The sequence below is a fragment of the Dermacentor albipictus genome, chromosome 5 (genome assembly GCF_038994185.2).
Source record: "Dermacentor albipictus isolate Rhodes 1998 colony chromosome 5, USDA_Dalb.pri_finalv2, whole genome shotgun sequence".
Classification (NCBI taxonomy): Eukaryota; Metazoa; Arthropoda; class Arachnida; order Ixodida; family Ixodidae; genus Dermacentor; species Dermacentor albipictus.
This window is the reverse complement of record NC_091825.1, coordinates 91,359,936-91,385,220: the sequence shown is the minus strand read 5'-3', so window position 1 is coordinate 91,385,220 and position 25,285 is coordinate 91,359,936. Positions and strand designations below refer to the sequence as shown.

General features: G+C 48.2%; 1 protein-coding gene and 1 long non-coding RNA gene across 6 annotated transcripts in view; one reads left to right on the top strand and one right to left on the bottom strand.

Annotated features, from left to right (window-relative positions):
- Window positions 1-25,285, top strand: part of LOC139059937 (relaxin receptor 1-like) — a 227,199-nt gene that overhangs the window by 36,096 nt on the left and 165,818 nt on the right. Inside the window, exon 1 of one of the 5 annotated variants that reach the window (XM_070538569.1) lies at window positions 23,988-24,008. The exons of the other annotated variants lie outside the window; for them this stretch is intronic. The gene's annotated coding sequence lies outside the window, so the exon portion shown is untranslated. Of the gene's footprint in view, window positions 1-23,987; window positions 24,009-25,285 lie in introns of those variants that run through there. 5 annotated transcript variants of the gene reach the window in all.
- On the bottom strand, window positions 21,063-22,195 carry LOC139060533 (uncharacterized). Its single transcript, XR_011514902.1, has 3 exons — window positions 22,096-22,195; window positions 21,824-22,027; window positions 21,063-21,156 (listed from the first exon to the last, which is right to left on the bottom strand). It is a non-coding gene; the product is annotated as an uncharacterized lncRNA (long non-coding RNA).

The window sequence follows — 25,285 nt, the reverse complement described above, 5'->3', positions numbered from 1 at the left end:
TAATCCATGATGAGATCGGTGAGCGCGACTGAACAAGGACGTAGAAAGAAGAAGACACGCAAAGACAGCGCTGTCACTGTATGTCTGTTTCTTTCTACGTCCTCATCGAGTAACGCTTACACATAATTACACATCTTTCTTAATGTAGTTAGTAAGCGAATGTTTACAACTTAACGCGGCCGATAAAACTACAATAGTTACTTCGTACAGCTATCTGCTAATTTGCTACTGCAATCGGTGCTTCGCCTTTCGGTCGGAACTGCGAATTTTTTTTAACTCGGTGAACTTTTCGCAAGGGATATGCAGCCAAATATAAACAAAAGAGGCGACAAATAAGCGCGTGATGCACGTACTGCAGAATGAGCTGGCACACTTGCTGTCCATTTGCTAACGGGTATTAGTCTTCCGTCATTAGTCATTAGCCTTTAACGTCATTAGTCATTAACGAAATAATCTTCCGTCAGGACTCCCTGACCGACTTGTGACTAATATCCTCAGCACAGCCACAAAAGGCGACGAACGTTCGTAGAGAACACAGGCGCAAAGCACTTCGAATATTTTCCAAGGGTGTCGATTGCAGGTCCCCCGGCCCATGTTACAGCCGCTTCAACCCGACCTCCCCACTGGCAAACTTCCCTCACTCGGGAAAAGTTGCGGGGAAAGCAACATGTAGATGTGGGCATGATATATATATCATAATAAGCCAACAAAGAAACCAAGGACAACGTGGGGGAAGCCACTTATGTGATTAATAAAATCGGGCCCCTCAGTTCCCTTTCTTCTCGTTAATATATATTTATTGTTGTGATGCACTTTGGGCAGTAGGCGTTCGCGACTAGAACAATAGAGCAGCGAGAGGTAGAACAGCCGATTTGGTTTGGTTTGGTTTGGTTTGGAGCCTGTAGATGTAGCACAACCCACTACGGGGGATTGGCCATGAATCGGGCGGCAGTGGGTTGAAAAAGAATGAATACCTAAATAGGAATTTTTTTTAAATGAAAATGTGATATTAAATTAATTCTAATCGTTAATAATAATTTTCATGATATAGTTTCTTAAGCTTAGAAGTTCATATTTTTGGTTTCTTGTTTTGGAAAATAAAACCGTAAATTTAGCATGGAAGTCTCCTTGTTTCCATTATAAAATTATATATGGCATCACATACGTTCCTATTACAGTGTCCTAGTGCCGACGCCCCCAGAGACAGAATGATAGGTAGCGTGATGGCTAATCCAAGTTGGCGGAAGGGACCTTCTAGAAGTCGTTTTCTATGCACGTTGAATCTACGACACTCAATAAAAAAATGATCCATAGTTTCGGGTTCATTGCAGTAAAAACATTTAGGAGAAGGTGCCAAACCAGACCTGTGAGAATAGAAATTAAGCCGGGGTATTCGGCAACGCAGACGCGTAAATGAAACTTCAAATTTTCTTGTTGCACACCACCCGCTGTGCCAAGGAAATCTAAGGTGCTGAAAATCGACGTTATCTAATACACATGATTTGGCATGTTCTTCTTGGATGGAAAATTTTTTAAATCTTGCAGAAGTGACGTATGCTGAGGGTTTTAAGATCCTCAGTACCGGGCCTTTAAGAGATGCCGCTGCTAGTGCGTCTGCTGACTCGTTTAAAGTGAGCCCCACGTGCCCTGGCACCCATACCAGGTGGATGAGGCGTAAATGTTGGGGAACCAGTGAATGAAATTCTTGGAGAATGATACTTGAATTGGGCACAGATAAAGCGGAGCAAACAGACAAGGAGTCGGTTAAGATTACGGCTGAAGAAATAGATGTCGGAAGTTTGCGTAGAGCGAGGATGATTGCCAATAACTCTGCTTGAAATATTGGCGTAAAATCGGGTAGTCGAAGAGAGAAAGACCAATTTAATGATGTCGAAAAAATGCCCACTCCGGCCTTCTCTTCACTGACAGAAGCATCTGTGGCTATTACTGCATTTATTTGGAGGTTTTCAAGGTGGTCATCTAATAAACCTTTTAGGTATCGAATAGGTAGAAGCTTAGCGTTATTGGGAAATATATCGCCAAATTCAACACTTACTGTCGAAGTAGGTAAATTTTGAAAAGCCACATCACGGATTGATATTTGTAATGGCTGTAATAGTTTCTGCACAAAAACAACCTGGGGACAATGCAGTCTGGGCCATTGATTCTCAAAGAATGCAGTTGGTTCTCGAGTAAAAATATAGTAGGAGCGTCTCTGGGGAGAGGCATAGATGTTTAGAAATGTTTGGACTGTCAGTATACGAAATCGAGTTTGAAGAGAAGGCAGGTGAGTTTCATGATATAAGATAGTATTTGCTACAAATTTTGGAAGGCCGAGACACAGACGTAGTGATTCGCGTTCTAAAAGAACCAGAGGACGTAACTTATACGTAGGACCTCCTGAAAATAACACGCATCCAAACTCTAGAATGGGGCGGACATACATACAATAAATCATCAGCAAGGTCTCCCTGCGTATTCCAAAACGACTGCTGCAGACTCTTCGTAATAAACCAAGAGCGCGTGCTCCCTTAGATGCGATGTATTCTATGTGTGTCTGCCAATTTAGCTTTTCGGTGTAAATCATGCCCAGATATTTTAAAGAATGTACCTGCGGAATAATCTCCTGGCCATATGACAGTGTTATTCGGATAGGAAAACTCAAGGGAAAGACAAGGATCGCACTTTTGTTGATATTTAGCGACATTTGTATTCCTTTTAGCCAAGTTTCAATCTGATTCAGATACGACTGCAAAGTTTTATATAGGCTATGTATATCATTCGATACCGTGAAAAATGCGATATCATCAGCGTATACGTATACCTGTACGTCATGATGTGTCGGGATGTGATTTAGTAGAATATTGAATAGTACTGGGGAAAGTACTGCACCTTGAGGGACGCCCCTTGTCTGTTTGTAACTTTTAGATGAAACACCGTTTCGATAACAATAAAACGTTCGTCCGCTTAGGAAATTTTGAATCCATGCAATTATATACTGTGGAAGATTCACACTATTGAGACTATTGATTAAAGTGCTGTGGTCGACACTGTCATACGCCTTCGCAATGTCTAATGTCACTAGGGCCGCATACTGGTTGTTGCGGCGAGCGAGTTGGATTCTACTCTCCAAGTCAACATGAGCACACCAAATTGAGCAGCCGGGCCTGAATCCTATTTGAGAATCATTTAATATTTGGTTCTCGCCTATCCATCTATCAACGTGACCATAAAGAACTCTCTCGATTAACTTTACCAGATTTGAGGTCAGGGAAATAGGTCTAATGTTGTCTATTGAATATCCATCGCCTGGCTTTTTGAGTAGTGGAATTATTTTGGCAACCTTCCAATCTGGATGAATCCATGCATTCTTAATCGAGTAATTTATAGAATTAAGCAAATCCTGGGGATACAATTCGAATAATACTTTTATCATTGCTGTAGTTATGCCATCAGGGCCTGGGGCTGAAGCTGGCAGCATCTTTACCTCTCTCATTAATTCTTCTAATGTGACCGTTACATACTCATTAGCTGGTTCAGGTGCCGGTATATGATAGGGGCGAAGCGACGTGAATCGGTGCTCTAAGCCTTTTGCAATATCCTCCAGTGACTGCACCAATTCAGTGGAAGTTAAGCTGACTGACTCTACATTAACTGGGGCTGAAACAATCTTTTTAGACCGTAGAAATCGAAATAGGGCTTTTTTATTACTAGACTGCGATAGGTAACTGTAATGTTTGGTGTTATAATTTTCTTTCGCTTTTTCAACTGTTTTTTCAACTGAGAGGTAGAACAGCCGATCGAGCACCGAAACAAGGTTTGTCTCTCTCATCGTCGTTTTCTCTCTCATAGCCACAGCCCCACTGCTCCTTAGTTCACAGCACAGTTCAGTCGCAGTACAGTTCACAGTACCGCCACGCAGGCTACCAGGGGATTTTCGCCCTTCTTTCTCCTGTAAAGACGTGAACCTTTTTCCACAATGGATACTGTCCTTCCGCACCGCCCTGACACCACGGAAACCATTACCTTATCCGAAGCTGCACACGCAGAAGAGTGTCGCAAGCTATCCCATATATTTACGGCAGAAGAGCAGCGATGCCAGACGAACCATCGAGAAACTTCAGATGCCCCTGTATCTTATGCTCCTGACTCGCTAGTATGGCTTTGGGTTCCAGCCCCTGCCCCTGGACTGTCACCGAAACTCGCGTGGAAGTACCAGGGCCCATACCACGTGATCAACCAAACGTCTCTAGTCAACTATATCGTGGAACCCCTCGAACTACCTTTGGATCATCGCCGTCGAGGACGTGAAATTGTGCATGTCCAGCGTCTAAAGCCGTACTATGACCCGTCTGTGTTGCCCTACCCGTAGGTCGCCGGGACGGCTTCTTTTTCCGCGGGGGAGATAACTGTACTGTGAACGAAGGAGCAGTGGGGCTGGGGCTATGAGAGAGAAAACGACGACGAGAGAGACAAACATTGTTTCGGTGCTCGATCGGCTGTTCTACCTCTCGCTGCTCTATCGTTTTAGTCGCGAACGCCTACTGCCCAAAGTGCGTCACGACACTATATATATCACTCTGTCATTTTGTTGTCGTCAAGGCGCCGTCCTTTCCACGCTGTCATCATTTCATTTTCGTCATGCTAAAACAAGTCGACGATAATTCTTGCCACCGCCATCGAAAACCGTCATCAAGATCAGGGGGGGTGTTTTTTCGAAGTATTGCCAATATCGGCCTTTCATTCCTACGATCCCCATATAAGGAAGGGTTTAACTTCCTTGTGTGCAGCATACGAAGCATCAGCTAGGTTAGCAGGAAGAACGGTATTGCGTATTTTTCTACCGAGCACCTTAGTCTATTCCCTCTAGAGGGCACCTTGCCATATTTGAAGACAACAACAACAACAACAATGACAACAGGGATTGATTATGGTATATTTTTTTTTTCTCGAGAGAAGATTGCTCCGTGCGCATATGCGAATGTTTGCACTCCTACAAAAACAGCACGAAACAGAGCAAAAATTGCTCCTCATTATATCGCGCCTCTGCTGATGCTACAGCAGAAAATATGAATGCATCTGAAGAATTATAAGTAGGTGTCTGGGGGGGGGGGGGGGGATGCGCATACCCAATAGTAGAATTCGAATCGAATCTCGAATCCAATCACTAAAGAGAAAAGTCGAATTAGGAATAGAATACCAAATATCAGATTTTTGTTTTTTCGAAATATTTAATGCTCAAAAACGTTGGGCAAGAAAATGAGGTGCTGCACAAGCTCGGAAGTCTCCTGGCGTCGCATAGCAAAACGGTAGCAAGCAATTAGTAGTTTACGTACATAGCAATCAAGATACACGGTGTTCTGTGTATTGTGTATACACGGTGTACGGAGTACTTTTATTAAAGGGAACACGAAAGTAGTATGGCAGCACTTATGGCATATACGTCTTGTGATTGAGTGGATACGTCTTTCAGTATCGCCGGCTACAATTCATAAATTGCAATATCTCCCGTAAAGTATTTATTGAAAAAGCGTATTAGGGAATCTTCGTCGGTTAGTCGCACGTAGCTATCGGTTTCTCATGCTAATAATGTCCCCCTCTTCGAATAATCCAGCTCAAGAGCAAGAATTGTGCTCTCTGCCACAGGCAATTTCCAAAATTCCGTAAACTTAAAAATAATTACCCCTTATATGAAGGTCTAAAAAATGTTTTTTTTTTATCGAAAGAACACATGTTGAATAGAATCAAGTGCTATTTTCTTCATCTGAACATAATGAATTGGTAAAGTTCTCTTCTTCTAAATACCAATGAGGTTCTCAATAGTGGACCTGTAGTTAATGCAATCTTAAATTATTGCAATAGAAAGTTTCATGGAATCTTATCGCAAGTGTGTTCATACTAGTGGCTCCTCAGTGATCGCTCCTAAATCACGCGTCCTGCTTAGATTGACGGCCGTTGAAGCGGCGAGAAGTTTGTTGCCACACATGCAACGCGATCTGCATCTACGCGTCTACATCGATGGCTAATCGGCCCGATCTTCACACCTGCTTTCTCCCGCTACAGAATAGGCGCTGCTCTTCTTGCCATTCCCTGTGTCCGCGTCCCTGTGGATGGCTAATGGGCCCGATCTTCGCATTTGCTTTCTCACGTTACGGAATACGTGCTGCGTTGTCTTGCCGTTCCCTCCGTCCGCGTCGCGTTATCATCTAGATCGGCCCTGTCGACCCGGGCAAAGCTTAATTTACTGACAAAGGCGGCCCCGGCCGACGAGCGGCACCGTTCTGCGAATTCCGGCGTTCGGTCACCATCTGTGCGATTGCCTCATCGTGCCGACGTCGTGCAGCAGCCGCACGTAGTCCGCTACTGCGTCAACCGGGGCGACCCGTCCGCGGCGCACTCGTCACTTCGGTTGCGCCCGAATAACTAAGTGAGGACTAGGATGAGGAGGAGGAGTAGGAGGAGGAAATTAAGAGAGAAGGTAAGGATGTTAACCAGAAATGCGTCTGGTTGGCTACCCTACTCTGGGGGACGGGAGAGAGGGAATAGAAAGATGAGATAGAGGGAGGGGAGGGGCAGGAATGCTGCGGTGAGCGCGTGCACGCACACGATGGAGGGCCTGAGCGAGTCAAAGGCGTTCACGTAGGCCAGTGGCTCTCAATAGAGACAAAAGTGCATTCACAGCTTCAGCGCTCGTTTGGGCGGAACATGTGGCACTGCGCGGGTCTCTACACGGAATATATCGGATACCCGAAAAAATGGAATACTAGATATTCGATTCGCGAATAGAATTATTCGAACGCTTACTATATTAATGCGTTGATATGCGAGTTTTCTCATACCCACAGTTATATGTGGCCTACGCTCAAAGATTTGCTGGCTCGAAGCCCTGCAGATGACTTATGCACCAGCAATGGAGCGAAATAGCTTAAACGAAGCCATCGATAGGAAGCGGTGGGCAGGTTGGGAAAGGGGAAGAAGCGGTGTCCTTTTCTCCACCACCAGAAGTAACGATACCTCTTCAATCGAAGGCATAAATGTAATCGAGTCAACATTTAGGCATGTTTTCTTCATAAAAGGAGGTTGCTCACGCGCGCCTGAGAATGTCTACCACAACAGATGCCGGAGCAAACGGCGCAAGGATGGCGACTTATAATGCGCAAGCTGTCGCGTCACCACTTACAGGCCAGCAAACCTTCATAGCAAATAGGAGACAATGACTGCTCGAGAGGGCTGAGATTTTATTTTAAAGCGTTTCTAGCCCGGAGAGAAGAGTTGCATTTGTAGCGACATACGGCTTTCGCTTGCAGCCATTACCAAGGCGTCTTCTCATATACCTCCTCCATCACGTGATTAGACGTCTCAGCAGTATAGCACAAGCCGCGTGCCCTAGCGGCGCTCGTGACAGTTGCCACATCTTCGCCCAGTCGGAAGCGCGAGAGAGGACCCCGGCTGCAGTTTGCATAAGTTTACCTTATATCTTTCCTTGTAGAATCAGCTTAAATTTCTTCGCTTCGTTGCTTCCACGTGACAGTATATCTACAGTGCAAATGCGCAAGAAAACATTCAGTGCGGCCGCGTTACAACACAATCTTTAATTACGCTCTGACACACTGGAAAGACCACCCGCTGATGCTGGGAACGTGCTCCTTTTTTGTCCACTTCTAAGGGCTAGTTAAATATAGAAATGTGTGGCGACTCAACGCTACCTTACAGTTAATAAGATGAATAGGGACATTTAAAGAAAGCATGTGCGAGTACTGTCCCTATTGTTCTGTGTAGTCGCTAAGCGAATTAGAAAGCAGAGAACAAGAGACATCGCTTACATTGACAGCCACGTGTGCATATATAGCTACTTTAAACACGAGGTGGTGGTGAAAACTTTATTGAAAATGCCCGGCGATTTGGGTGGGGTGGGGCCATAAGCACCCCAGCCTAGGTGACGGCCTCGAGTCCTTGGACCCGGGCGGCTTCCTCGGCGTGCCGGACGGCCCACAGTTGATCGGCGAGGTCGTGGCTGAGCAGGGCCGCCTCCCAACGCGCCCCTCGGTTCGAGACTGCCATTTCTATCCCGTTCGTCGGAGACTCCTGCTGCTGGCTACCGGCGCATGCCCACAGCATGTGCTGCAGCGTCGCTCTGGCTCCGCACGCTTTACAGTCGTCGGACGGATATATGTCGGGGTAGCAGAGGTGAAGGATCACCGGGTTAGGATATGTGTGTGTCTGCAATTGCCTCCAGGCAACCGCCTGTTTCTTGTTTAGGTTGGCGTGCGGTGGTGGGTATTTACATCTGTTCAATCTGTAGTGTTGCGTGATGTCTCTGAAAGTGGTCATGCGATCCCCCCACGTCCACTCCTGCATCGCTCTCGCGGTGGGCGAGACGTCGGGATTGCCGGCGGGCGCCGCGGCTCGGCATGTAAGTCCTCGAGCCGTGGCGTGGGCCGTCTCGTTTCCCGAGAGCGGAGGGTCCGTGTGGGCGGGGGTCCATACGAGGAAACGGTCGTTTTTGCGGCAAATATTGCCCTGTTGAATTTGGAGAATGTGCGCCGCTTCCCGGGAGATCCGGCCGCTAGCATAGTTGCGTATCGCTGCCTGCGAGTCGCTGATTATCACCTCGGCATCCGTGGTGGCCACCGCGAGGGCTATCGCTGCTTCCTCGGCCGCCTCCGTCTCTTCCGTGCGTATCGTCGCGCTCGCGACGCAAGTTCCGCTATGGTCCGTGACTGCAACCGCGAAACCACGCTGCCGCTCGTAACGGGCCGCATCTACGTAGACAGTTTCTTTGTTGCTGCCGTATTTCTTTTGTAAATCTCGCGCGCGCCTGTTGCGCCGGCCAGCGTGATGCGTCGGGTGCATGTTCTTGGGCAACGGCGAAACGGCGATGCGCTCGCGAATCGGTATGGGTATCGCAACCTTTTCGCCCTGCTGTGTGTAGTAGCTGATGCCCAGCGTCTCGAGAATGTGTCGTCCGGTTCTGCTTTTTGACAAACGCTCGTACTGCGCGATGTTGTGCGCTTCTATTATCTCGTCCAGGGTATTGTGTAAACCCAGTTCGAGAAATTTATCCGTGCTGGTATTGATCGGCAATCCTATGGCACGTTTGTACGCCTTGCGGATGAGGCGGTCTAGTTTAGTTCGTTCGGCCACCTGCCACTTGAGGTAGGAGGCGACGTACTTTATGTGACTGGTTACGAACGCTTGTACCAGGCGGATCGTATTGCTTTCTTTCATTCCGCTATGTCTGTTCGTGATGCGTATCAGTAACCGGATCGTTTCATTGACCGCACGCTCTAGTCTGCGTACGGTTTCGCCGTTGTGGCCGTTGGCCGACAGGTGCAAGCCCAGTACCCTAATTTTGTGAACATGCGGGATGATGGTGCCGTCAGATGTGACTACTCTAATTTCTCTGTCGGCGTGCTCGGCTGCGGAATCGGAGCTCCTGGGTTTGCGACCCCAGCGCGTGGGTCTGTAAAGCAGGAGCTCCGATTTGGCCGCGGAGCATTCGAGGCCCGTGTCACGTAGATACTCCTGCACCGCGTCGACGGCCGCCTGTAAGGTTTGCTCTACGTGGCCGTCATTTCCCTCAGCAACCCAGAGCGTAATGTCATCGGCGTACAAGCTGTGGTGGAGGCCTTCTATCTCTGCCAGTTTCTGGGGTAATCCGAGAAGCACGACGTTAAAGAGCATGGGCGAGATGACAGAGCCCTGCGGTGTGCCCGTGCAACCTATGTCTATGTCTTGCGATTCCAGTCCGCCGATCACTATGCGGGCATGGCGACCCGTAAGGAAGTCCCGTACGTAGTCGTACGTTCTCTCGCCCAGTCCCAATGCTCGTATGCTTTCAAGTATCGCAGCGTGATTTACGTTGTCGAACGCCTTTTTGAGGTCAAGACCGAGTATTGCTTTTGTGGATCGCGTGGGATTGTCTACGATGTGGTGTTTGAGTTGAATCATGACGTCCTGCGTAGAAAGGCCACGACGGAACCCCAGCATCGTGTGCGGCAGCATGTCTCGGTCCTCGAGGTAGTTGGTAAGGCGAGTGAGAACCGCGTGTTCCATGACCTTGCCGACGCAGGACTCAGGGATATTGGTCGAAGATTGTCGATTTGTACCCGTTTGCCCGGTTTGGGGATCATAATTATGCGCGCCGTTTTCCACGAGCTCGGTATCGCGCCGGCATTCCAGCACACGTTAATGTAATCCGTCAGCCGTTCTATCGACTCGTCGTCCAAGTTGCGGAGCGTTTTATTGGTTACGCCGTCCGGACCCGACGCCGATTTTCTGTTGAGCTTGTGCAGTACCGCCCTCACCTCTGCTACGCTAAAGTCTTTATCTAGCTGCACGTTACTCTTCCCCGCGTACGCCGGATGCGAGACGGGGCTAGTTGCCTTGACGTAACGGGTTCGCACGGCTTCTAGAAAGTCCGCGGACGTGCCTTCGTAGTCGTGTACTAGCTTGTTAATTTTATGAGCGTGCGCTGATTTGGTCTCCTCAGGATCCAAGAGGTGCCGGAGGAGGTGCCATGTCTTGGCCATTCCTAGCTGATTTTCCATACCGTTGCACGTCTCCTCCCATTGCGTTTTGCATACCTGCAATGCGTGGACTTCTATGTCTCTGTTTAGCCGTGCTATGCGTCTGCGTAGCGTTCGATTATGTCGTTGACGCTTCCACCTGTCCTGTAAGCTGCGCTTGGCTTCCCACATGTGTAGGGGTTTACTATCTATCACCTCTAGGTGTGCTTCCTGCGGTACTTCCCGCGTTGCCGCTTCGACATCCCTCCTGAGCGTCGCGGTCCAGCTCTCGATGTCGTCGATAGCATCGCTGCCGCGATTATGCTCCTTCCGGGCTTTGCGAAACGCGTCCCATTCTACCAGCCGATAGTGGTTGCCCTTGGTGCCGTCCCGATGACCGTGGTGATGGTAGTGCGGTCCCACATCGACCTGGATCTCGATCACCGAATGATCGCTACCCAAGTCCTCCTGGGTGTTATGCCACCGCGCGCCAGCGACGTTCTTCGTAAACGTAAGGTCGGGCGAAGTGTCCGCACATACGCTGTTGCCCTTGCGTGTGGGCGAGGAAGGGTCCGTAACGAGCTCCAGCCCCTCATTCTGCGCGTCTTCCCACAGGCGCTTACCCTTCGGCGTTTCGTACTTGTACCCCCACGCCGCGTGAGGCGCGTTGAAATCACCCGCGATGATTAAGGGCCTGTCGCCGGCTGCCTCGCTCGCCTTTCGCAGTAACGTGCTAAAGCGGTGTTTGCCTTTAGGTCTACTGTACACGTTCAATACAAACAGACCGCGCCCTTTCGTCGGAATAAGTTCAATCAGCACGTGCGGTATTCTAACGTTCTTGAGTTCGCGTTGCGCCACGGTGAGGTTGCGTCTCACTAGCGTTGCAGCGGCCGGCGGTGCTCCCGCGGTCACGGCCTCATCGATCGCTTTGTAACCGGCCAGCTTGACCGCGTCATTGGTTTCTTGTAATAGGATTACGTCAGGCCGTTCCCGATTGCGTAGGAATTGTTGAAGATGCCCCCGTTTCCTCCTGTACCCCCTGCAGTTCCACTGCCAGATTGTGAACGTGTTCTGTGTGTTACGCGGTCGTGGGCGTTGTGTTTGTGTGGTGTGTTGAGCCATCGTGACTGTCCGCATTATTATTTGCCGTCCGGCTGATCCTGCACCTCTTCGTCTGGTATCGGCCTAAGGTACGGTTTCCCAGTCGTCCGTACCGGGCGACCCGCTGCGCCCGGGAGCCGCATTTCAATATTGTCTATGCGCGATTGGAGCGTCGCAACCATTTGAGTGAGTTGTGCTATTGCACTGCTCAGCTGTTCGGTTTGCGCGGTTTGCTGAGCGATTGCGCGGTTCAGTTGCGTTGTTTGATGCGCTTGTTGCGTCATCATCGCGTCTACTTTGTCGTCGAGTCTGTCGACTCGCTCGCGGAGTTTCTGCTCGCGCGTTTGCAATGCGGTCTCGGTCTGTTGCGGGTCTAGCGCCTTGCGTTTAGTAGGAGCGGGTTGTGCGTCCTGCGCCTCCATGACTTCCTCCGCGCTCTCGACCGTTCGAGCAGCTGCGTCTGCAGCGACTGGTTTGGTCAGAGGAGGAGGAGAGGGGGTTGCTGGGGCCCCTTTTAACGTGGTAATTTCGTTCTTTAGCCTAGCATTTTCCTGCTGTAGTGTTTTGATGACGGATTCTAACTGATCCAGTCGCTTCTGTAACACGCTTTCTGTTCCGTAGTTGCTACTCTGAGCGCTACTGCTGCTTCTAGTTGCTCCGGGGTTTCTATTAATGGCAGTCTCGGTTCGCGATAGCGGCGCACGAGGTGCGCCTCCGGAGGCGACCGCCGCCCAGCTCACCTGTGGGGGGTTGGATCCTCGTCCATCTTCCGCTGCAGCTGCATGGCTGGCACGGGCCATAGACCTGCTGCGAGGCCTCACCGAGCGGGGGCGGGAGCTGGTGCGAGAGCGGGCTCGAGAACGAGTGCGGGAGCGAGTGCGGCTACGTGCACGGCTCTCCCTCGAGGCCGAGCGGCTGTCGGCGCTAGCTCGTCTCTGTGTGGGGCGTTGTCGGTAGCTCTCCTCTCTGCAGTCGTAGGTGCTGCTGCTGGCGTAAGCGGCCTCAGCCTCCTCGCGCATTCTGCGTTCCCATTGTCGTCGCTTGACTAGATACGGCGTCTTGTACCTGGCTTTGCACTTGCGGTCCCCGGTAAGGTGACCCTTCCCACACAGTTGGCACACCGGCTCGCACCGATGGTCGTCGGGTGGGTTGCTGCATCCGCACCCGCGGCACTTTTTGTCGTTCGGGTTGGGGCACACGTCGGTCCTGTGTCCCAGACGACCGCACTCGTAGCACATGTCGATTTGTTTCTTGTAGAGAGAGCACCTCATCAACATCCCGCCGTAGTTCACGTAACGGGGCACGTAGTAGCCGTCAAAGAGGATGACCACGTTGCTCGTGTTCCCCATGCGCTTGGCATGCAAGACGTTCGGGTTTCGCTGGTTCACGAGACTTCTCACGACGTCCGCCGGCTTTTCGTCTAGCGATATGCCCCTGATAACACCTTTGGATGTGTTCTCCGGAGCCGCTCTGTAGGCGCTTGCTTCGAACTCGCGGTCGCCAATGCGCAGCTTGCAAATGCTGCCGTATCGTCTAGCGCGATCTTCTGACGGAGTGCTCACCACTATCACGTTTTGGCGCTCATTGAGACAAACGCTGTCCTCCTCAGCTGCCTCGCGTCCCACGCCTGCTGCGTTGCGTATGCAGCAATGGACGCGGTCCTTCTGGTACTTCGACACGTTGATGCCGTCCCGGGGCCGCACGATGATCTTGTAGTCGTCCGTGGGTAGGTTGGGCATTCGGCTCGCCATGGTGATCTTCCGCACGTAGTGCGTCGCTTGCTTTATAGACGCCGCCTTCTTGGAAGACGCTGTCGCGGCTTGCTGGTTCGTCGCAGGGTCGGCGTCTCCCGCCGCCTTCTTGGTGTTACGCTTGATCTCGCACCATCCCTGCTGTTCTCCGAGCTCCGTCGGCGATATTTCCTCCCCGTCGACTTGCACGACTTCCATCTCGGAAGCCGACGCAGCGGATCGGGGCTCCGCTGACGCTTAGGCCTACCGTGCCTTGTCTACCAGCCTGGCTGCCGTGCCGACGTGGCGACGCGGAAAATCTTCGAAAAGTGGCCGGAAAACGGGCTCACCTGCCGAAATCTGGTATCTAGAGAGTCCGTAGAACTTTCGAAAGCAGCTGGGAATACCGTGAACAGGATAGTTGTAGATAATTCGCCGAAAACCATAGAAAATTTGCGGAGCCGGTGCGACGCGCGTCCGCACTCCGTGGCCCCCTAGCGGCTTCCCTTAAACACGAGAGCTAAAAACTTTGGAGGGCGCTGAACCTTCGGCTCTAAGAGTGGCAATTACAGTTTATGTAATGGCAATGTTGACCGGGAAACGCTGGCGACGAACGGTAAGCACGAAAGTGAGCTTTCTGCTAGAAACGCGGCTCTTGCGTCGGTTCATCATTTAGTATTGTTTCGCACTTTTAATTTTTCAGTCGGAGAGGATTTAACATAAAGCGCATGCGGTGTCGGTGTTCTGTTTCATAAAATTCGTTTGTTGTCATTCTCAAAATTCTAAGGAATGACTTTGTAAAGAATGAAAGACAAGGTTTGAGCAACTGTAGTGATTACACACACACACATATATATATATATAGTAATAACACGAAGTGTGCGTGAATACATACATAGTTTTCTTCTACGCAATCGACCATCCTTTTCTCTCTTTCCGGGATATTGCGTTGCTAACTTCACAAAGTTGTGAACTTCATCTGATCTAAAGAGAAGGTCTTATATATGTACCACCATGAATAGATACAGATGAGTACATGACAATGCTCTGCACTAGCTAATCGTGGTAAGTAAAAAATTTCCAGCTTACCATAAAAATGACAAGAACACACACCATGAATAAAGTTATTGCGAGGTGGCATACAGGCACGTTTGCGTCACGTAACCACATAAATGTGACAAATGAAGAGAAACACGCCGCCGCTGTTATGTTACTGCAAAGTACGATTCCAATTTAACAAAGCTGTCATGCACAGAACCGCCCCTAGAACTCCTCCGCTACAAGTTTTGTTATGCGACAGTGAGCGGAAAGAAAAAAGAAAAAGAAAAAGAATACTCTGTTCCCTTCTGCGCCAAACGAAAGTTTTTTCTCCTATTTATTCAGATTAGAAAGAGCCACTACAAACTTTTAGGAAGAATATGCTTTAAAAAAAATTGTCTGCTCACCATCTGCAGGCATGAATAAACTGTCACATTTTGGGGCATTGTTTGGCTGGATGTCCTCGCTGTTATTTTTCGCTATGCAGAGACGTTGTTGCAAAAGCTAACTAAAAGTCAAAAAGAAAAAAAGTGGCAGCGGCTTAACAAAGACCGTTGAGATATGAAGTGATGCCGCATGGTACAACGCGTCCAACTACTCGAAGCAGATTGCCTTATGGACTTGCGGCCCTTCTCGTGTATTCTACTCCCTGCCAGCGAGAGCACACATGCCCGCTTGCACCTGTGTAACAACGTAAAGAAGGTGAACGTCGAAAAAAAACACACTTGAATTGCTACGCCGAATGTGCCGTCGGCATGGTTTGTGAATTACGTTTCTCCTGCGCAACTCATGTGCATATCAATTGAGCTGGTGAACCAATGACAGAGCGAGAGAGCACGATTTGACGGTAAACAACAACCAACAAGCTCACCTGCCGGCTTGTTGTCTTGGTTGTCATCGATGGAGCCAAGAGATCGAGAATTTAAACTCTAACAAGACGTTTGCAGCACGTGGACTTGTGCAAGAGGTTTCACTAAAGAAAGAAGCACACGCGTTGCACAGAAGTGAGATGAGCATTCTGGACAACGCACTGTAATCTAGTATTATAGCTTGACAACATTTTGTTGCCTTGAAATGCTAAATTGTGTCCTTTCGACCTTTGCCAATATACGCACGTATCTTTGGAACAAACTTCAGTAAATTCACGCGCTAGCACAGTACTTGAACCGCACCAGCTTGAGAGATCGCTATAGAGATCGCTCAGGAGATCGCTCAGGAGATCGCTCCGGTGCATCCTCCCACTTGCACTCAGTGCTCCCTTTTAGAGCACAGCTCTTAGGCGCCCGTTCCTGCGGAGAGCGTCGGCGTTGCCCGTCGTAACCGAGCGAACGAGCACAGTGAAGGATGAAAGCGAATGCGGCGCGCAGCGAGAGATTGAAATACGTTGATAGTGAGGAGAGCACGAGGAGGAAAGAGGGGGAGAAGGATGCAGCGGAACCATGAGACGGAAAGCGGAGGAGGAGGGTATGGGTAGGAGGAGGGTAGAAGAAAAGCACAGTGCCGCGCAATACGAGCTTTGCTGCCACAATGGTTACGAGATGGCACCAGAGTAGCGCACTTCGTATCTATGGAAACAAAGCGCTGCATGAACGGAGGTCTGTCTGCAGCAGCTGCGGTGAATCGCACCCATGCGTCACCCACGCGCTGCCTCTCGCGATCTCCTAATTAGCGAGGAAGTAGCACCACACTTCCTTCCGCTTGCAACATGCCACACGAGACAGATAGTACGCGCCAGCCAATATGTTGCGACATGAATGCACGTATAGATGTGCGCTGTCATTTCACCCTAGGGAGTACCGTAATTGTCAGTTATATTTTTTGCTCTTTCTATTCTTCCTTTCATATACCTCCAGTGTAGAGTAGGAAACGGCATGCTCGCCTGGTTGACCTCCTTGCTTACTTTCTCTCTCTCAATCGGTAACAGCGCTTTTCCTGGGAGACTTGTCAGTGTATCAGGATTTCATGAAGTCGAATCAAAGGGCGAGATTCCCAGCCTAAGAGGAAGCGTTAGCCATAGAAAAAAAAAATTGGCGTTTTACGTGCCAAAACCACTTTCTGATTATGAGGCACGCCGTAGAAGAGGACTCCGGAAATTTTGACCACAAGGGGATCTTTAACGTGCACCTAAATCTAAGTACACGGGTGTTTTCGCATTTCGCTCCCATCGAAATGCGGCCGCCGTGGCAGGGATTCGATCCCGAGACCTTGTGCTCAGTAGCCCAACACCATAGCCACTGAGCAACAACGGCGGGTACTTTAGCCATAGAACTGCTATCTAAATACATAGCAAGAAAGATGTTTAGTACGGCAGCCACTGCACCTATTTTGGTGTAGTTTGTTAAATTCAAAAGTCAAAGTTATGATAAGGTAACTGTGAGAAGCATATTTTTTTTACCTAGGCCATAAATTTCTTTGAAAAATTGTTAAAAAATGCAAAATACAAAGAAAGTGAAGTATCACGTATGCGACTCTATCTGAGCAATGAAAGACGATATCACAGTTCTGTAAACTGCATCTAATAACGTATCTAAGCGGACGAAATTGGTTTAATATACACCGTTCTGAAATACAGCACTAATGCTGAAATAGTACTTCTAAACACCCTCGCAAACACTGGAACAATTTTACGTAAGGTGTCGATTTATATGTGAAATTTCTCCGCTTGGGATGCTTTAGCATATGCAATCTACAGTACTGCCCCGTTTGTTTTTTGGTGCTGAATTATGGATTTGGGAACACCGTACCTTTATTTTTTTCTAGCTTACCCATCTGCGGCAATTATTGTAAAATATTTGAGGCGTTAAATAAAAAATATTCTCACTAAAATAACTATTATTTAACTTTCTCTCTCCAATGCAGCAGATTTCATCAACGTCGATCGAGTGGTTCTCTCTCTGTTGTGCAAAAGCGAAATCGGAGATGGCTTCGCATACGCAATCACGCCATCAGAGACATTTGAAATAGCTAGGGAAAGATGCCGTCATTGGAGGAGCAGTTGTATTAGCGCAACAGCGTTAAGGAGCTCATGTCGCAGAAAAACCGGTGTCGGTGGCGTTGGCCGTGAGCGAGAAATTCCGTAAGGCAATTCATAAATAAAAACAACTTGCAAGATGGGCTGGGTGGGAATGGAACCAGGGTCTCCGGAGTGCGATACGGAGACGCTACCACTCAGCCATGAGTTTTTTTTTCTTTATTACCAGCTTGAGTTCGATGGTTCAAAGCGAGACAAAACCGCCTCTAGTGAATGCGGTGTTGCCTTAAAAAGGTGCCGTCGAAAGTTATACTGCGGTGTACATCGGCAATTATGAGCATGTATATTACAACAGTCGCAGTTAAACGATTGGCGAAATACGTTTCCGCTAAATTTCTTCTGTGACTGGCGCACACACACAGCCATCTTGCGGGAAACACAGAAGACCCCCTCCTCGCAATGTACGGCGCTGCCCCGACAGGTGGCGGGCCACTCGCCCGCTTCTCCCATTTGTCTCGTCAAGAGCATACCGAGCAAATGAGTGGGCGGTGCGAACAGGGTGTGATAACGCTATCGCGTTGCACTCGATGCCTGCCCGCCGCGCCGCCGTTCAGGGTGGTGACAGCCCCGCGGAGCCGCCATATTGGTTTGAAGAAGCGCCTCGCGCGCCCGCCGAGCTATCGTTGCAGAGGGCAGGATTCTCACCAATCGCATCGGAAGCTGAAAATTTCTGGCATGTGTGGAATTATGCTTTCGTGCTGAAATACAGAGCTCATATTCTGTTGTAAAAAAGCACAGTAGTCATGTTGGCAGAGCGCTGCGGTGTTACAAGGAGAGGCGATTGGCGAGTCGGAATGTTAATTGAGTTTTCACTGTCGCAATATTATTTCGTTTGGACGGTGGAAAATTTTTTGACAAAACCGTTTGAGAAATTACACAACGCTTATCTGTTCACGTGTTGGTAGGCTCCCTCGAAACTTTGAAGCACATGTTTCGTTTGCTGCGTTTAACAGCAGTTCACGGCCTTATATCACAGAGTCCCAGCCGTATTTTTATTTCACAGTGATCCTGTACACGATGAGTCTAGATTACACATGAGCTACAATTTTGAGCTTCCAATTAGTGTATTGGTGGCATAATAGCACTCTGCATAAGCATATCTCTAAAGCAAATGCGGAGGTTTAAATATGTTTTTAATGACAGCGGTCGTTTCATGCACTCAGTGAGGTTTACAGAAAACAGGTAGCTTGCGAAAATGTATATAGACTTTGCAACATAAATTTTATTCAAGGTTAGCACCAGCGACTGTCTTGCTGCCATATCCGTCACATGAATCATCAGGCTGCATCAGCCAACGCAAATAGATGCGTAGCCTCAGCGTTACAAAGCGCTCAAGTAGTCTTTTGTTCAGAGTGGGGTGGTCACTGCAGTGCACCGAAAAAGGAGGTACACATTCTTCCAGGATGCGCCTCAAAGTTTTCATGGGGCTTTTCAATCGGCATATGTCACTTTCCTCAGAAAACTTTTTGAAGGCACTCTCCCAGCTTTCAACGAGGCTCAGTACTCCTCGACTAACGTAAGTAAGGTTCCTTCCACCACTCACATATTCCTTCATTTGTACAAGAGCATGTTCCTCTCCTACTTCTTCTGCAGTAAGCGCATTTGTGCACACAGCACAAGAAGTTACAGATGACAGCAGTGGCCTCACCAGAAACCCTGCTAGATGGGCCACAATGTTGCTTTCAATATGAGAAAGAGGCTGAAGATCTTCAAAATCAAAATCATTTACGTCAACTGGGACTTCTTGCTGTACGTGCCTAATTTCCGCAGAAAAAATGTCTACGAGGTACTCACTGTCATCAATGTCATAACTGGTGGATTTTGGCACTTTCAAGAACTGGCTCACGGAAAGAACCTTTATGGCATTTTTCACGTCATATGGACTCGGGACTGGTTTCAGCATTCTTATAACAGAGAATAAGTTCTCCAGGCAGTCCTGTGCAAACCGTCCTGCTAATACAAACTTGTATCCACATTCCTTCAGGAGAAAAATGTGCAGCTGCAAAATAACATTCGTCGACATAACAACACCTGCCTGGCATGGCTTCCATACCTTCTTCACACCAATGCTTAGGCTATTAATGACCTCAACAGTGAGGTTTAGCACTGAAATTGCTTCGCTGTATTTCTCTTCATTCATGAAGCTAAGAGCCACAACTGGGTGGCGAGCTGTCATCAGGGAGTACCACTTTGAGATCAGTTCAAGGAACCACGCAGTTGTCTCAGCTTCAGGTGGTAGTAGCCGCTGCTCGATATAATACCGAATAGCTGCAGGCGACTCTCTAAATAATTGTACAGCTATTCCTACTTTCATTTTTGTAAAGTGCCCAGTGGACACATGCACATGGGTTAAATTAGGTGCAACTTGTAGCTGATCGCTATCTAAGTTCAAAAGAGCCTCAACGTGTTCGACTGTTATTTCAGTTGTCGGTAAGTTGAACCGTGAAACTATCTCGCTACTCAGGTGCATCGGATCTTTCCGAACAAAATGTCCCCTCACGTTCTTCAGCACATGGGCAGGGTCTGGCATAAAATGTAGTGTCTCGTTGCTTATGAAGGGATGCGGCACACTGGACACTGTAACAGCGTTGCGAGAGCTGCTTAAGTTCAGTGACCTCCACATCGCGCGGTTGGAGCTTCCCATGTCAGAAGTGACACACCGCACACGAAGGCCAATGTCTGTGCAGAGCTTGATAAGGTGGAATACGAAGTCCTTGAGCACATCTCCACTGACGTAAGTACCTGTGTAATGAAAAGCAATTACTTGTTTCCAACGGGTATTTGTGCCACCCACCATAAAGACAAGCGCATGCTTTGCTGTCTGGTCAGATGAAGGCAATGTTATCATTCCAAGCAGAATATCGTTGCCACGGTCAAGTTCTATCCCACTCCGGATTTCCATCTCATCAAGAAATAGTATGCAATCTTTTTCAATATCTTTCATTGAAGACATTTTTGTTTACATTGCAGACAATATTTCATGCAGCACGCCAGGCTTGAAAGACAGATGCTGCAATCTTCTACATAGTGTGCGCCGTGATGGCAGGCGGTAGCCTTGCTCTATGAGGAGGTCATAACCTGTACCTCCACAGGCGAACTTGAGTTGCAGTGCCTTTTTTACTGTGTCGGCACTCCACGTGCGACATGTTCTATCCTGCCTTTCTAGAGCTGTCTTCTGGTCTTCGTTCAGATAGTTCAAGTTGGCAGTCAACATTGTGACCTTTGTTTCCAGCTTGGCTGCTTGCCTCGTAGCAGTCCTCATCTTCTTTTTAGCGACAGACAGACTTTCCTTAAGCTGAGAGTTTTTCTTCTGCATGTCCCGGAGAGCTTTCCGCATTTCGCTTGTTGACAGTGAGTCAACGTCCAGGATGTCACAGTGCTCCTCCTGTTCCTCTTCTTCTGTGCTATCACTGATGCAGAGTTTACCTGTGTCTAGCTCCTGATCGTTGGGAGATGAAGGTCCGGGTGAGGCAATATCTGTCGACTGAAATGATTCGGTAGCTGAAGTTGCAGAATCAGCTAAACTTCGTCGCCTCACAGGAGGTTTCCTGCAATTCGGTTGCGCTGCATGGAGAAATAAAGGCATTCATATTCAATACGCATAACGCTTGTAATTGGAAGTAACACAGTGACTCACAAGAAATCATTACTTACGTCTAAAATCAAAGAGAGTCGGAACTGCAGTAGACTTCAGCAGCCGCCGCCAGTCTTGTCTGGCATTTTCGTACTGGTCAGGCTCAAAGTGACGCTAGAAAATGTTAACACGGAAGCAATCTTAGAGACAAGCAGACCACACATGCAAGCACACAGAGTAAGCGGGACAGGCTCTTCATGCAGAGGCACTTATATTCACGAAAATGTCATATTGACACCACCGAGCTGATCACTGCTAACATTTTGGTTATTTACTGGGATGCTGAAACAAATTCGCATCATCGAACTTTCGGCTTATACCACCGCGATTATTCACGTACCGCTATCAGGATAGCAGTGAAGGTGCACTGAGTCGCGACACGTTGCGCGCACAAAGTAGAGCGACATAAGCATGCGCACCTGCAGCTGCAAACAAACAAGACAGAACAGTAAAGGGAAAACTACCGAAGGCACCTAAGTCTCCCTACATAGGCTTTCCAAAAATATATGACTAAATAATGCAGCGTAATCAGCAATTTAATTACAATGAACTAACAGTAATTAATTGAAACCTAATGATCGCAGCGTAGTTATACTGGACATAAGCTATCCAACGATATAACACTTGCGGCTGTATACTAAACATAGGCTGCACAGCCACCGCGGACACCTTCTGTACACGTCACGTATGAAGAGGAAATGCTACGCGTTAAACGACGGCCGACCAACTTAGACAACTTCCCTATCAAACTCCGAGGCACAAGCAAGCTTCGATCACATACCTCGCATATCTTAGATGTGTCAGTCGCTTTCCACTTCTCCCGCTTCACTTGAGCCTCCCACTTCTTTCTTCTCTCAGGGTCTCGGGGAAACCGAAAAGTCCGCAGTCCTTTTTTCCATGAGCCGGTGCACAGCGGAACGCAGCAACCCGTCATTCTCTTATCTTGTTCACCCACCCACGGGTGAACGATAAGAATACTGTTACACTGCAAGAGCGTGTGCGAAAATGTTTTCAATGTCGGTTGCTCACGAGAGCACGAAAATGTCGCCTCACCAACTCGTCGACCGCACGGGAGACACGAGCAGCGGGCAGCAACGTCGAACCAATATGGCGGCGCGTCTGCCGAACGGCGGCGCGGAGCGGTACAAAGGCTGTCACCACCCTGGAACGGCGGCGCGGCGGGCAGGCATCGAGGCACCCTATGACTGGCGCACACACACAGCCATCTTGCGGGAAACACAGAAGACCCCCTCCTCGCAATGTACGGCGCTGCCCCGACAGGTGGCGGGCCACTCGCCCGCTTCTCCCATTTGTCTCGTCAAGAGCATACCGAGCAAATGAGTGGGCGGTGCGAACAGGGTGTGATAACGCTATCGCGTTGCACTCTTGAATGCGAAGCTTAGGCGTCCTCCAATTTTTAACCTGTCGAAACCTGAAGATTATCTGAGTGAGAGAATCGCTCTTCAATTTGGTTCTTGCGTTGGAATCAGTTGTGTGTTCTGTTATGTACGCGCGACGCCGCACGAAAGAGGCGATGCGGGAATAAACTCGACCGATGAATTCTCGGTCGAGTTTCTTGTGATGACCCATCGTATGGGTATTGTACGCAAAGCTCGACAATTATTGGGCGTGAATGGAAAAACACAAGCGCGAGTTTTCCACAATTTGTAATATTTCGCTTCTGTGATAATTGCGACAGCCGGATCACAATACCATGATAATTTCAACAGCAATGCCTTCGACAGTAAATACCATCAAAGTTAACCACACAAAGAACGTTTGCGGAAAATTCGTGAAAGCACATGTGCTTCACGTTATTCTTTTACCGGATACTTGTTGTATTGATAGTCGCTGCAATAGGAATGATGCTCTGGATGATGTCGTGCTTCCCGGTTTCATAGTTAATGATCATAATGTTTATCCCAAGAAAATAGGAATAATAATATAAAAAACTATTTGCCGTATTTCGGTGGCTGTCATCTGCAACGCAAAACAAACGCATGCTGGCTCGTTTTTAAAAGCCGCAGTGGTCACTGTCTCATTCAGTGGCTTCAAATATTACTGTCCTTCATGAGAAAGCAGCACAACATGCACGAATCGCGTTCCATTTGTGCGATCTTCGCAAAGTGAGCATGATTCTGTAGTTAAGCAGATATTGTGGAAGGAAGGTTTGCAGTCGCGTTGTGTGGTGCACGTCCTTTTTTGTCCACAAAAGTTAGTTTAGCAATACCCGCGAAAAGAAAAATAATTGGGAAGACGTCTTGAAAACCTTGCGAAAGCATTCTTCGAAAGCAGCAAAAAACCTGAATGCCACAGGCTGCTGCGAAGAGACATGTGGGATTCCATCGACATCCAAAGACCTTAGGACGACATCATCGCCAGCCTGCAATATATCTTTAGAAAAGGCGCTGTAGGCGAGGGTTCTTAAGCCAACGGTTTATTGCACTTCGCCCGCGGCAGCTGCGGAGGTGACATTAACGTCTTTCCTAGCATCGCTCTTTTCATCTAGTTGCTGGTTTAGGACCGTATTACAGTGCGGTGTGAAAACGTTAGCAGCTGGCTCGTGCGACATCGCTTCTACTGCCAGCGGTGCTGTTTCGTATTTTGCTGGAACCCTGACATTTTTTAGAGGGGAAAGTTCGCAGCTCATTACTGGTCGGGGTGCGTTGTTCGAAGATAGATGTTGTTTCGATGCCTGCGTGACAACAGTGCTCATTATTCGTTGCGAAAAGATGCTTTTGGACGGGACAACGCCGAGCAGCTTTCACATTTAAAGCTTGACTCAAACGATAAGTGTCAATCAGCGATTCCCGAGGTGACTGTGGTGTGATCACCGAGGTGACCGTGGCGTGGCAGAGCTAAAGCGACTTCTTATCGCAATGTGTTGATCATTCCTCAACTTCTTTTGATGCAAGAGAGCATGAAAAACGTGGCATGAAGATCACGCATCAAAAAGGGAAAGAAAGGTAAGCTTGACTATTCACAAGATATTGCGGGATACATACGTTCTTACGTGTATAATTGCTTGACTGTCCTCTAGGGTCTACGGGATTAGCCTTCGATGTGCTTGAAGTGTACTTTAATGAAGTGGTTCCACTACGAAAAAGAATATTCTGCCTCGTAAGTGAATCGTGCCACTTTGGCACAAAGATTTCTGCTACAAAAAAGAAAGAAAAATATATAGGGTATTATGTAAAGTCAATGTGTCACATGGGCAGTGGTAATACAGAGTGGCGGGCGGCTATTTAAAGTTTGTACCGTGGTGTGGCGTTGTTGACTAATGGTAGCGGTTACTGTTTGCCCCATAGAAACACATTACCGGCCCATAAAATAACTGGAACTTTCTCGCATCGCTGCCGTGAAAGTAATCATGCAAAGACAGCTGTGCTTAACTGATACATTTTTGTTGTTGCTGCGAAAAACGTTACCGTGCAAAAACGACATATTCATCCTGCTAACGCACTCTCACTTACAGTCAGGTAGGTTGTCTAAATGAACTCAGTAACTGCTTCTTCGTTCACAGATAACTGAAGAAAAAATAGCTATGTGTGTGCACAAGCAGCGAAATAGACGTTAACTTCGTTATGCTGAAAACCAGTTTTTTTTTTGTAACCAGTGCATGGCAAGCAAAAAAAAAAGCATTAGTTGAGTTGTGCAACTGCAATTCTAACGTAGTAAGCAGAATACTGACTTAACCTATACAAAAAGCACAACTGATGTGTGCATATACAGACAGTGTTGCTCAGTGTAATTCCTCCGTTGAGCAGTTTGCGCATCTTTTGCGGTAATAGTAGCGTTCTGCGTGTTTCGTGCAGTATTGCAGCATTGGAGGAAGAATATATTTTCAGTTCCCTGCATTCATCGCGTGTCGTTAGCTGACAATCAGCTGAAACTACTCACCGAAAAGCACTGCCGCGTACATTTTAATCCGTTCCACCGGCATAACGGCGTTATGATGATGGCACCTATAACTCGTTCTCGCGGCCAATAGAAGGAGGCTAGATGTTGGACTTCCTTTCAGATGCAGTGATCTCTTTGAGACTTCTGTCTTTACGACGCTGTGAAGGGACGTCAACGTGGCTTCATTGGAGCGGGAAAGCCGCAGATCGATCCCCTCGAAACTTTTTACCCACAGTCAATGAGCGCTAAGGTGTTCAGCATTCAGGGTTCTCGCTGCCGTAACTAAGCCTTATGGAAAAGTTGTGAATGCGATCACCGTTGTCGGGTTGAGAGTCAAAGCAAT